The following is a 12889-nucleotide window of genomic DNA, read 5'->3' as shown; positions in this document are numbered from 1 at the left end:
CTGAGCCTGTCTTTTTTTGTCTTGATAGGACAGAAGACATTAGTCAGACAAGCCTTTCTTCTGTTGGCATAGCCCAAAAACTCCTGAGTCCTTCTTTCATTGTTGTCACATTGTATGTATTGTACTTCTCACTGAGCACTCATTTGCTGTCAGCTTTTTACACTCACTCTTACTGAAACCCATCTTTATGATTTTAGACAAAATCAAACCTCCTAGACCTTGTGGTGGCTCATTCATTGGTGATATCGCACTACATGACAGATAGCAAAAGGCACACTACTGCTGTCCACAACATGTAAATGAAGGCTATGACTGAAAATTGCTGGGGGAGTTGTGTGTTGTGATGCCAGCCTCAGGGAAATGCTTATTAGACGGGCTTACACTTTCTTGCTGGGTTCATTTCAACTTTTTCTTGGAGATTTGTGTGTTGATGATCAAGTTTTCCTACATTTATCATTGTATTTTCACTGTAAACTTGATTGGAAACCGTCTTCTCCTAAAAGTAGTCTTCATCTTCTTGTCCAAAATTTCAGTTATAGGCATATTGCTTTCAATGTTTGTGTATGTGAGCACAACACCACTTACTTTAGAATCTGCTGTTTGTTTCCTCACAGAAATTGAATTAGCACAAGAAAGTTGGCCTCTGGCGGCACGGTGGCGCAGTGGGTAGCGCTGCTGCCTCGCAGTTGGGAGACCTGGGGACCTGGGTTCGCTTCCCGGGTCCTCCCTGCGTGGAGTTTGCATGTTCTCCCTGTGTCTGCGTGGGTTTCCTCCGGGCGCTCCGGTTTCCTCCCGCAGTCCAAAGACATGCAGGTTAGGTGGATTGGCGATTCTAAATTGGCCCTAGTGTGTGCTTGGGGTGTGGGTGTGTTTGTGTGTGTCCTGCGGTGGGTTGGCACCCTGCCCAGGATTGGTTCCTGCCTTGTGCCCTGTGTTGGCTGGGATTGGCTCCAGCAGACCCCCGTGACCCTGTGTTCGAATTCAGCGGGTTGGAAAATGGATGGATGGAAGTTAGCTTCTTGTGCAATGTCATTTGTTTTCAGATTACCTTTGATTATTGATCTTTTACCTTCCTAGAAACTTCCAATTTTTCTCTGCCCCTTTTGGTTCTAGTCACTTTGGTATATTTAGTGTTTCCGGATTAAGCCTGTCGGATTCCTCTTTTAGATCCGTTGAAGCCTCTTGCCACATTTAACAACATCACTCATGATCATTGATATAAACATGACAAAATGAAGGCCACTAAAGTTGTGAGGTAGCAGTATTAACCAACAGCAGCAATGGAAGTGATAAGATGCCAGTATTCTGTTCAGCCTTCCATCGTCAGATCCATATTTAGAATGCAGCTTAGGGTCACTACATGTCATCTAAACAATATATCCTTGTCAGCCATTTTTCTCACACAAAACTATGAACAAAAGGCTGCATCCTCTCATTTTTCACTAATGTTTAAGACAACAGATGGAACTGCTGACAGTGTTAAGACATACTTCATTATTTTCAGGGACTTCCTGTAATTCCAAAACATCAATTTTGATACAAAGTCTCATATACTGTATAACAGTGAACTGGAATACTTGGAAATTGTAATGGGCTTGTCACTGACCACAAACAGACAGATAAGGCTATGGCACTATAACTGTTAAACCGCTGGTCCAAGACAAACCAAACAAAGTTCTTTTGTTTTTAAAGATTTGAGCAAAATCTGCTATGCTGAAAAGGAAAAATCTAATAGCAAATCAATCCAACAATCGCTAACTGAAAACAACACCTAACGGCAAGAGCAAGGGTCAAAATTCAGTGAAATGAAAAATCCACAAAACACAGAACTGAGAAAGAGAAATGATAAACCTGTTGTGGAAACTGCCACTTTTTTCTATTTATACTGCTGGGGGCAGTCTTCCTGCTGTATTATCAGATGACCCCACCCCTTAGGCTCTATATAAAGGGAACAGGGCAGAAAACAAAGGAAACTAACACATATATTACCGTAACACAAAAATACAAATAATAAATCAAGGACAGAATATCAAATGAATAATACGATCAAAAACAGAATTAATAACACAATGCACAATGTGAAAAAAAAGATTAAATAAAAAAACAAACATGATCTGGGGATGTAACCCTGGCTGGATCCTAACAAGTCTTGCTGGTGAGGTCCACTTGTTTATCTCCTCATTCACCAGACTCACTAAATATATCACTAGTGGAAATTCTAGCTTCTGACTTTATAAATTCACTAGACAAGTGTGACTTTTTGTGTTAAATGTCATTTTAAGCAGTTGATATTCAACCCACTCCTTGTTTTCCCAGTTAAAAATACTTTTCATTTTTGTATCAGAACCCAGACAGCACAAAATCTCATTTGTTTAAATAGCTGACTATGTGTGATAGTTTTATAGCTTAAGGCCAGGTTTATACTTCATGTGACGCGACACATGCTCCAGCGGACACTTGTGCTACGCAAGCGTTTTACTGTTTATACTTGAGCGCGTACTTGTATGTAAATCTTTAGAAATCCACCAGGTGGCAGTGCGAGATATTATAACAGTGAGAACAGGTTCGGCTTCGCTGTGTTGTGAATTGCCTGGAACACCCATTAAATTCCGATGATACCTTACCACAATATCCCTGAAAAGGATGTTTATTGATTAAATCCATCAATCCAGGGATGTGTCCATTCCAGCAAGCATTGGGCACGAAGCAGAAACAATCCTTTCGGGGCATCAGCTTGTCGCAAGGTGAATACAAGGACTCACATACACTAGCATCATTTTAGTGTCACCAAATCTGCATATCTTTGGAAGGAAACCAGAGCTCACTATGGAAACCCAGAAGGAAAATAATGTACACTACAAGCAAGGACGGGCGGCACGGTGGCGCAGTGGGTAGCGCTGCTGCCTCGCAGTTGAGAGATCTGGGGACCTGGGTTCACTTCCCGGGTCCTCCCTGCGTGGAGTTTGCATGTTCTCCCCGTGTCTGCGTGGGTTTCCTCCGGGCGCTCCGGTTTCCTCCCACAGTCCAAAGACATGCAGGTTAGGTGGATTGGCGATTCTAAATTGGCCCTAGTGTGTGCTTGGTGTGTGGGTGTGTTTGTGTGTGTCCTGCGGTGGTTTGGCACCCTGCCCGGGATTGGTTCCCTGCCTTGTGCCCTGTGTTGGCTGGGATTGGCTCCAGCAGACCCCCGTGACCCTGTGTTCGGATTCAGCGGGTTGGAAAATGGATGGATGGATGGATGGACAAGCAAGGACGTGACTCCGAGAGACAGCAGTGCTACTACTCCGCCACCGTGTCACCCCCATGTGTGTAATTATTAACAGTATTCATTATTTAAATGAAATTAATGATTTATCTGTAAAATGTAACATACATACTTTAATGCATTTCATTATGAGAGATATCAAGTATAAATCTAAGGATTCTAAATGTGCAGAGAGTTGGAATATCATACATTTAATGTGTTCTGTGTGATGATCTATTGCTGTTTGCCGCTACTGTCAGGTCAGGAGGAAGCCCTGGAAAAAAAAGATGGCACAGAAGATGGTACGTGAGACTTTTAAAATGTATCGTGTCATTATGATCGGGAATATGAGAGGCTTGAATATAAAAGCACCACGAATGCATCTATATGTCAGCATTTTGCTTCACCACATCGAACCACTCATCAAACATCGAAGTGTGCACATTGATTTTGTAGGATCCGCATAGAGGCTTTCTGTCACATGTAGATAGTAACCAGAGGCTCTGACGTCACATTCCAACTTTTATCACACTGCGCCCCCCCACTTTTTGCTGGTACTGCAACTCGCGCACATGTCATGTTAATGTCTGAGGACCTGCTTAGAGGATGCGTCAAATGAACGCTGAGAACATGTGGCAGCCATGATGTGGGTGCGTACACGTTCTCAGCATGAAGTATAAATGAGCCTTTAGAAGGTCATTATTGCCACATGTACAAAGTACAGTGAAATTCTTGCATGCATGTGCTAATCAACATACAATACATTACCCCTTTATGATTCGACGATTAGTGAGCAGAACTACCTTCCCCCAAAATTTCTGTCATCCTTACCTAAAAAATCCCAGAAAGTTAACATTAAATTTTACAAATTTTGTTAAAAATTCAAAAATGGCTTGTCATGAATCACATTTATTTTTAATTTTTCCTGGGTAGAATACATATTTCCTTAAATCGATTTAACCATATAATATTATTATTTGTGGTCTGGAATCTTATGGGTTAAAAATTTCAATTGTACTTGGTGTATTTTGAAAATGATTATTTTATGTTGGTATTTAAAAAATACTACAACAGCATTTTGTTTTTATTGGATGCCAGTTTGGAACCTGGCTGCTATGCGGTTGCCAGGGACAAGACCCGGTGGAGGAGATCTTTTGTTTTTCTTGTTTTGATCCTTGCCTGCCTTTTGACTTGTCTTTCTGGTTTGTCCCTTTATTCCTTTTTTTTCCTAACAGAAGAATACTGCTGTTGCAAGGTGTGTGTGAAATGCTCTAACTCTCTTCCCCCTTTTCATTATTCCTTCAGAATGGATTCAGACAATGCATACAATGGAGCATTTATTGTTATCGTTTTGGACTTACTGAAGGGTAATTGAAAAAAGTACCAATTAAAGAATTTCATTTTGTGCTATGCCTTTTGTAGACTACAGTGGCTTTAATATACAAAACACAATCTGAAATGTACTAATCTTCAAAAGTAAAGTGATTTATAAAAATGGAGGAGCATTGAGACACAAAATTATGCATTTTACTTAGTATGATTTTTGTCATCTTGCTAAGCAATTGAGCAGTCTGTGAGTGATCTGATGCTTTGCCATTTAACTGGTTTGGATGGTGTCCATTGAGTTTTCTTCCTTTTCTGTTATGATATCCAACTTTAATGATTTTTGTGTAAATTCCTGTGGACTTCCTTTAATCTGTATTTGATTTTGGTTTTGAGACTTAAGAAATTTAAAAATTAGATTTGATTATGTCTAGAACCTGTTTTGAGGAAGTTCATTAGTTATTCCGATTTTCTCACAACACCATTTTTGTTTCCCTTTTAAGCGTCGGAATGTTAAGTTTCTGCTGTCTCCATGGAGTTCTTGCCTAGAATTTCCCAGGATGTGCTTATTTGTGATGTCACTCTGACAACAATACAAAGGTCACTTAGGGTTTCTAGGGTATCTGAGCTTGATGGATTAACTTTGATTTGCTGCACTAAAAGATTATTGTTTAATCTTTCAGGTTTTCTGAATTCCTTCCATCGTTTTTGACTCCAACTTTTCTGATTATATTTGGCTTTTATGAAAGATCTCCTTGACTGCTGGTTTTGACCTTTAGCCCATTCTTTGACTTATGATGCTACTGGTCATTTTCATTTCCTTACTACTGTCTCCTGTGAGTCAGTATATCTTTGAATGTCACCTTCTGGCTCAGATGTTCAGAAACTGTCTCACATCCCCCACTCACTTTTTTATGGACATAGACAGCTTTTTTTTATTAGGTTAATGCTATCCCTGGACACCACATCAATAGTACATTTACTACAGCCCACATAGAAGGCCATGGCCAGATCAGTAGAGTTGAAACTTGAACACAAATATATCATCTAGATATGCAAAGCCTATATTCTATATTAGTTGTCCATTACTGTCTTCATAGAGCTGTGCAAATCTGAAGAAAAATCTGTGACTAATATCCCACTTGTGGACTTGGTGAGTCTGTTACAGAATGCATGAAGGAAGGAATCAGAAGTCAGTCACTAACTCATCTTCCACGTCTGCTCTCAACCTTGAAGAAACTACCCCAAATAAGATTCAGTGACATGACCACCAGCCGCTTTGAACTTTTCCCCATATGGCAACCCTCTTTTAAACCAAATGGAAACCTGAAGTCAGTGTCAGTTACTTGACCAGCATGGAGTTTCCATCAACATAGAATACTTGAAAGCACTGTTTTTTATCTTTTTCTTCCTCAGCTTGACTAGGTGCAGAAATAAATTAGGACTCCTTCATAAACCCCATTCCTTTATGTTCTTCCTTTTATTCTGTTACCTTGGCAAAGCCTAATGGGACAGTACTACAAATCTCAGTTTCTTTTTTTATTATTGTAACAGTGCTAAACTTTGTAAGCTGATTGGTGGCATTTAGACTTCTAAAAGACATGAAGCCATAAAATAATACATGTACAAATACACATGAAGTGCCAGAATCCCTGCAAAACTACACATCCATTTTGACATGACCTTTTGATAAGCTACCTGTCGCAGCTAACCCCAGAGAGCTTTTTTTGATCATGCAAGTATGTGACAAAGCTCAACACGGTCACATCTGATAGTAACAAGTAGGGATTCCCGGACATTTTTCATTCCCGCATTCCCGGGAATGAAACTGCTGTAATTCCCGGGAAAACAGGAACGGCCAAGCTCGCATATATAGCGTGTAAAAATCGATCAAGAAATAACAGAGTTATAGTTGAAAATAATTAAGGTGGCGCCATTGCTGCAGCTTGCACTTCATCAGGCAACAGCTTTGAACAGCAACTTGAAATTGCAATGACAATTGCTTTTACAAGAAACTGGATGCTTCAGTAAAAGCTGAAATGGCGGTGTTTCAGAGCAATGGCAAGCGCGGGCGTTGTTTACAACAAGTGTATCAGTATCTGATGATTGTGCTGCCTACTTCAGTGGAGGCAGAGCGTGCTTTCTTAGCGGCTGGCGTACTCCTGCATGAAGGTGCACGCTCGACACGTTGTGCTTTCTACGCTCTTATTACTGCAGCTAAAGATACATGTACTTATATGACAGAATGAACTGCTTGTAGATAAGGTTAGTCTTTTATTTGTGTCAACATATTGTAGTAGTTTTATTAAATATAAGTGTCGGTCGTTCTAAAACCGTTTACATGTGAGATGCCTGTGTCATCCCGGGAGCCTGGGAATGGATAAACCCGTCCAGGAATGGATTCCCTAGTAACAAACTGTAGAAAAGAAAAGAAAAAAAAAAGATTCAAAGATGGATGATACTAATTCAAAAATTAGACGGGCAGGGTTAGTATTGCAAAAGTACATAAACAGGAGCAAAGGGAGAAGAAGAGGATGTGTTGTAGCTAATGATAAATGAAATGCTGTTGCCGCTCCTCCCTGTTAACACTTTTCGTAAAATTTGCCTTAATCCTGCACTTTTTTATGCTTGTTTTATTTCTTTATTGTACGTATAGTTTGTGGATGCAGCTGACTGAATTGTATGGATTTGGATTAATTTTTACGGACTTTACCTTGACTGGGAACAACTGAATCTGTGGATCACAGGATGAGACCTATGAACATTTCTTTGCACCTGGCGATCTAGGAGCCTGGGATGATCTGTCTCCTTGATTATAGTTGCTATACTGGTCTGCTCTCGATTCATTTTATTGTGCTTTATGACTTAAGAACTGATCTGATGTTCACACCACCATGCTTGTGGTTCTGGGGTGATCACACCTGTAATACCCAGCGTTACTTGTTTGTGGCTGTATGTTGGAAACTCCAAATCCTGCTACCTCCTCCTGCTATGCTTTCTGCTGCTATGCTATCGCTGCTCATCTGCGCTACCACACCCGCCCGTCTCACTGGCTCCGCTGTGCTGTTTCTCCACTGCTATCAGGTAAGTATTGCTCAGCATCATGCTAAAATACTCTCGCAACATACTCCTTCATATTAAACAGTTTGTCCAGAGCAAATGGTCTGGCTGGAACATCCTAAAAGACACCAGTATTTTGCGGCACCCGAAATATGTACATCGCGGGTCAGGTCACCGCCACTGCCAGGCTGTGAATGAAAAGATCACAGGCAGCATTTACTCAGAAATATGCCGTCTTACTCATGGCCCTGTAAATAGAAGAGCCATGTGCCAAATTTACAGTATGTGAAAATAAACTCTGGTCATGGCTCTGTGCAAAAAGAAGCCTCATTAACTAATATTGCATTGTTTAATTCTAGATCTTTTAATGGCAAAATATTGGTGCTGTCAGAAATCATCATTGACACCAAATTTGATATGCTGTGTTTAACAGAGACTTGGCAAAATTCGAATGAATTTACGTCTCTCACAGAGGCGACACCACCTGGTTACACTTTCCTCACTGAGCCTTGTAGCTCAAGACAAGGCGGAGGACTTGCAGTAATTGTCAGAGTGGAGTTAAACATCAAAAGAATCCCAATTGATTGTCCATTGTCTTTCGAGTGTCTGGCACTTAAACTAATAATGGAATCAGGTCCTGTCTTACTCATTGTTATTTATTGTCCTCCAAAATACAATGCATCCTTCTTATCTGATCTGACTGAACTATTAACCTACTTAAGTTCCTTTTCCCAGAGAGTCATTCTTCTTGGTGATTTCAACATCCATATTCACATCCCCACATCTAAACTGAGAAATGAATTCCTATCCATACTGGACTGTTTTGACTTGACGTAACATATTGATTTTCCCACCCACTCTGGTGGTCATATATTGGATCTGATCTGTACATCTGGTGTGACAGATGGCCGGGGTCCATGCCTGCCTGGGACTCCCCTTCACCACATCTGCCAGGGGGACAAGGATGGGAAGCTTAGTATCTCCCCCTGGACGCTAGATGGCAGCCTCCCTGGGTTGCAGCGGTGCCTCTGACTACCCCAGGGCTTCATGGGGGTTGGAGTTCTGTGCAGCTCTGAGGGGTTCCGCAGGCGCCGCCAGGGGATGCTGCAGCAGGAGCTGCTGGCCCCTTTTGGGCACTGGTTTCACCAAACCTGGAAGTGCAGCCGGATGTTGCCAATCAACTACCTGGAGCACTTCCGGGTACCCAATAAAAGGGAGCCAGCGACCACCACTCAGCGGCCAGAATTGGGAGGTAGAGGACGAGGTTGCCAGGGAGAAGTGGTGGAGGAAGAGAAAGTGCTTGGTTTGGTGTACTGTTCTGTGCTTGGGACTGTGTTGTGGCTGGAGGAATTATGGGGAAGATGTGCCCTCCAGCTGAAGAAAAATAAAAGTTTATTTTATTTTACCCGTGCCTCCCGTGTGAATCTGTGTCGGGTCGGGTGCTATATAGCACTCTTCTTACACTGGTGTAGTTGGCAGGATTCCTGTCCGTCTTTTTGGGCCGGGACCTGTATCAAAATTTATGTAAGGATCCGGCGCAGCAGCGGGGGGCACACGTACATCATGGCCGTGCAGGAGGTGCACCCAGAGACAGCGCACCGAAGCGTGCATATGCGGCAGGGAGGCCACAGGACGACCACCAGGGAGCTCCTAGGGACGCCGTGCGAATGGGGAAAAAAAAAGCCGGCCGAACGCAGAAGTCAACCGTCCAGATGCCGCCACGCTAATCCACACCATGGGTTGCAGCAGGAGGTAGGTGACAGGCCCAAGGGTGAAGGGCCACGGGAAGGGTTTTGCACGTTTGCGTCTGCCTACCTCCTAGACGCCGAGGGGCGAAGCACACATTGGTGGCCTGAGGATGTGTGTCCGTGGCGTGACGGCAGAGCAAACTCGGGAAAGAGCGAGGCTGACCTGTGTCTTCCCTTCGGCCCGGTCCATCGGCTGGAGGAGGACAGCCCGGACGAGCTTCCAGATAGAATAGAATAGAATGCCTTTATTGTCACTATACACATGTACAATGAGATTAAAAGCAGCTCCTTCAGTGCAGACATATATGTAGAACACAACAAGTAAATAAACAAATAAACAAAGGGTGCAAAAAGTTGCAAAAAAGTTCTGCGACACTATATACATATGGAAAGAATAAGAAATATTGCACTATTTGGTTATTGCACATTTTTTAAATACTGGAAAGAATAATAACTATTGCACTATTGGGTTATTGCACATTATTTAAATATTGCACAATAATGATGATCATGTGCAGTGAGTAGTGGATGTTGGACCCTGAGAGTAATGATATTGTACAGTATACAGATATTGCACAGTTATTATCAGTATCATTTAGATATTGGATATTGCACAGTTGATGGATAGAAGGAAGTCCAGGGGTTGGTGGGTTAGACTGTGTAGTCAGTGCATGTGTGAGTTTAGAATGGTTATGGCTTTTGGGAAAAAACTGTTCTTGAGTCTGTTTGTCCTTGTTGCGATGCACCTGTAGCGCCTCCCTGAAGGCAACAGGTCAAACAGATCAGGGTGGGAGCTGTCCTTGAGGATGTTTTTTGCTCTGCTGAGGCAGCGGGAGGTATAAATATCCATCAGGGAGGGGAGAGGGCAGCCGATCTTCTGTGCTGCCTTTACTACTTTCTGAAGCCTCTCCCTGTCTGCCATGGTGCAGCTGCCGTACCATACTGTGATATAGTACGTCAGCAGGCTCTCGATCGATGAGCGGTAGAAGGTCAGTAGCAGGTTGGAGCCCAGGTTGTGCTTTCTGAGGACCCTCAGGAAGTGTAACTGCTGCTGAGTCTTCTTGATGACTGCTGTGTTGTTATCTGTCCAGGAGATGTCAGCAGAGATAAGAACACCGAGAAACCGGAAGGTATGGACCCTCTCCACACACTCGCTGTTGATGTAAAGGGGGGCTAAGTCGGTGCTATGCCTCCTGAAGTCAACAATGATCCCCTCGGTTTTCCTGGTGTTCAGAGCCAGATTGTTCGTTGAACACCAGGCTGCCAACTTCAGGACCTACTCTCTGTAAGCTGCCTCGTCTCCATTTGAGAGGAGTCCGACCACTGAGGTGTCGTCAGCAAACATTGACGATGAGGTTGTTGTTGTTGTGGGCCGGACTGCAGTCGTGGGTGTAGAGACAGTACAGAAGGGGCTCAGCACACAGCCTTGTGGGGTACCGGTGTTCAGTGTGCGAATGGAGGAGTGGTGGGGGCCGAGTCTCACAGTCTGGAGCCGGTTGGTAAGAAAGTCTTTTATCCAGACACATGTGAGAGGGGGGAGGCCAAGACTGACCAGTTTGGTGATGAGAATGTCAGGAATGATTGTATTAAAAGCTGAGCTGTAATCCACAAAGAGCATCCGGATATAGCTCTGCTGCTGCTCTAGATGGCTCAGCACAGAGTGGAGAGCTACGGCAATGGCGTCTTCTGTGGATCTGTTCGCACGATATGTGAATTGGTAGGGATCAAAGTCTTGGGGGAGATAGTCCTTGATGTGCTGGAGAACCAGTCTCTCAAAGCACTTCATGATTACCGGAGTGAGGGCCACAGGGCGATAATCATTTAGGCTGGTGATGGGACTTCTTCGGCACTGGAATGATTGTGGCTGATTTTAGGCATGACGGAATGAATGCCTGGGCTAGGGAGAGGTTGAAGATTTTGGTGAAGATAAAGGTGAGCTGGTGGGCACATGCTCTAAGCACCCTACCAGGCACTCCATCTGGGCCGGCAGCCTTCTTGGGGTTCACTGCCAGGAGCACCCGTCTAACATTGTGCCCCTTTACAGTAAGTGGAGTAGTGCAGGAACCCGGTGAGGGTGGGAACAGGTGAGTGCTGCTGTTGTGATGATTCAAAACGAGCAAAGAAGCAGTTTAGCTCCTCTGCTAGTGGCACACTCAGATCTCCTGTTGTTGCATCGCAGCCTCTGTAGTTTGTGATGTTTTGTATTCCCTGCCACACCTCCCGTGTATTGTGGGTGGACAGGTGGGACTCTATGCTTCTCTTAAGGTCCGTCTTGGCTTTTTTAATTCCACTTTTCAGAGCAGCTCGGGCAGCCCTGTACAGAGCTCTGTCACCTGACCTGAAGGCAGCGTCTCGGGCTCTGAGGAGTGTACTGACTTGGCTGGTCATCCAGGGTTTCTGGTTTGGGAAAACCCGAATGTTTTTATCCGCAGTCATATTTCCGATGCAGAACCTGATATAGTCCAGTACCGTTCCTGTGAACGACAAATTTCTTACAGAAACCTTATAAATATCTGTCCCTCTATCATGTCTGATCTTTAACTGTGTTCACCAATTCCATCAACACTAGATGGTCTTGTTGACCACTATAACACAGGGCTTCATTCAGCATTAGATAAAACAGCTCCTTTAAAATATAAGGAGGTTTCCTTTAAGCATTCAGCTCCTTGGTATAATTCAGAATTGTGATCTATGAAAGCAGCTGGCCGACGCCTTGAAAGAATGTCACGTAAGTCTCGTGCACATCCAGGCTTTCTCTGACCATCAAAGAGCTTACAGAGAAGCACTAACTGCTGCCAAGAACACCCATTACGGCAGAATAATAGAAAGTGGCCACGATAACCCAAGGGTTTTGTTCTCTGTAGCTAATAAACTACTCCAACCCGCATCTGGCCCAACTACCTCTTCTACTGAAGTCTGTGAGAAATTTCTCCACTTCTTCCGTAACAAAATGAAAGATCTAAATAATTCAACTAACATAAATACATTATCTATTTATATCTATCCCTGTTTTCCATCCAGCTCCTTCTCTAATTTTTCATCAGTCACATCTGCTTTTGTGAATGACCTGCTTTGTAAGATGAGGCGGACTACTTGTGTACTGGACTCCATCCCCAGCACATTACTTAAATCCTGCATTCATGCCATAATCCCGACTATTACAACAATAATAAACTCATCCCTTGACACTGGCTTTGTGCCGCCTACTTTTAAAACCACTTCTGTAACCCCAATGTTAAAAAAGTCTGGTCTTGATGCTGAAAATCTTAACAGTTTTTCAGCCTATTTCCCACTTACCTTTTCTGTCAAAAGTTCTTGTGTTGTATCTTCCCAACTCACCAACTACTTAACTTTTAATAATTTGATGGAACCCTTTCAGTCTGGTTTCAGAGCACAGCACAGCTGTGAAACTGCTCTGCTACAGGTAACCAATGATTTGCTTATGGCAGCAGACTCTGGACAAACCAGCATATTAATTCTGTTAGACCTCAGTGCAGCATTTGACACTGTCAGA

This window comes from Erpetoichthys calabaricus, chromosome 7 (genome assembly GCF_900747795.2).
Source record: "Erpetoichthys calabaricus chromosome 7, fErpCal1.3, whole genome shotgun sequence".
Taxonomy (NCBI): Eukaryota; Metazoa; Chordata; class Cladistia; order Polypteriformes; family Polypteridae; genus Erpetoichthys; species Erpetoichthys calabaricus.
The sequence above is the reverse complement of the archived record's forward strand: the minus strand, read 5'-3'. Positions refer to the sequence as shown.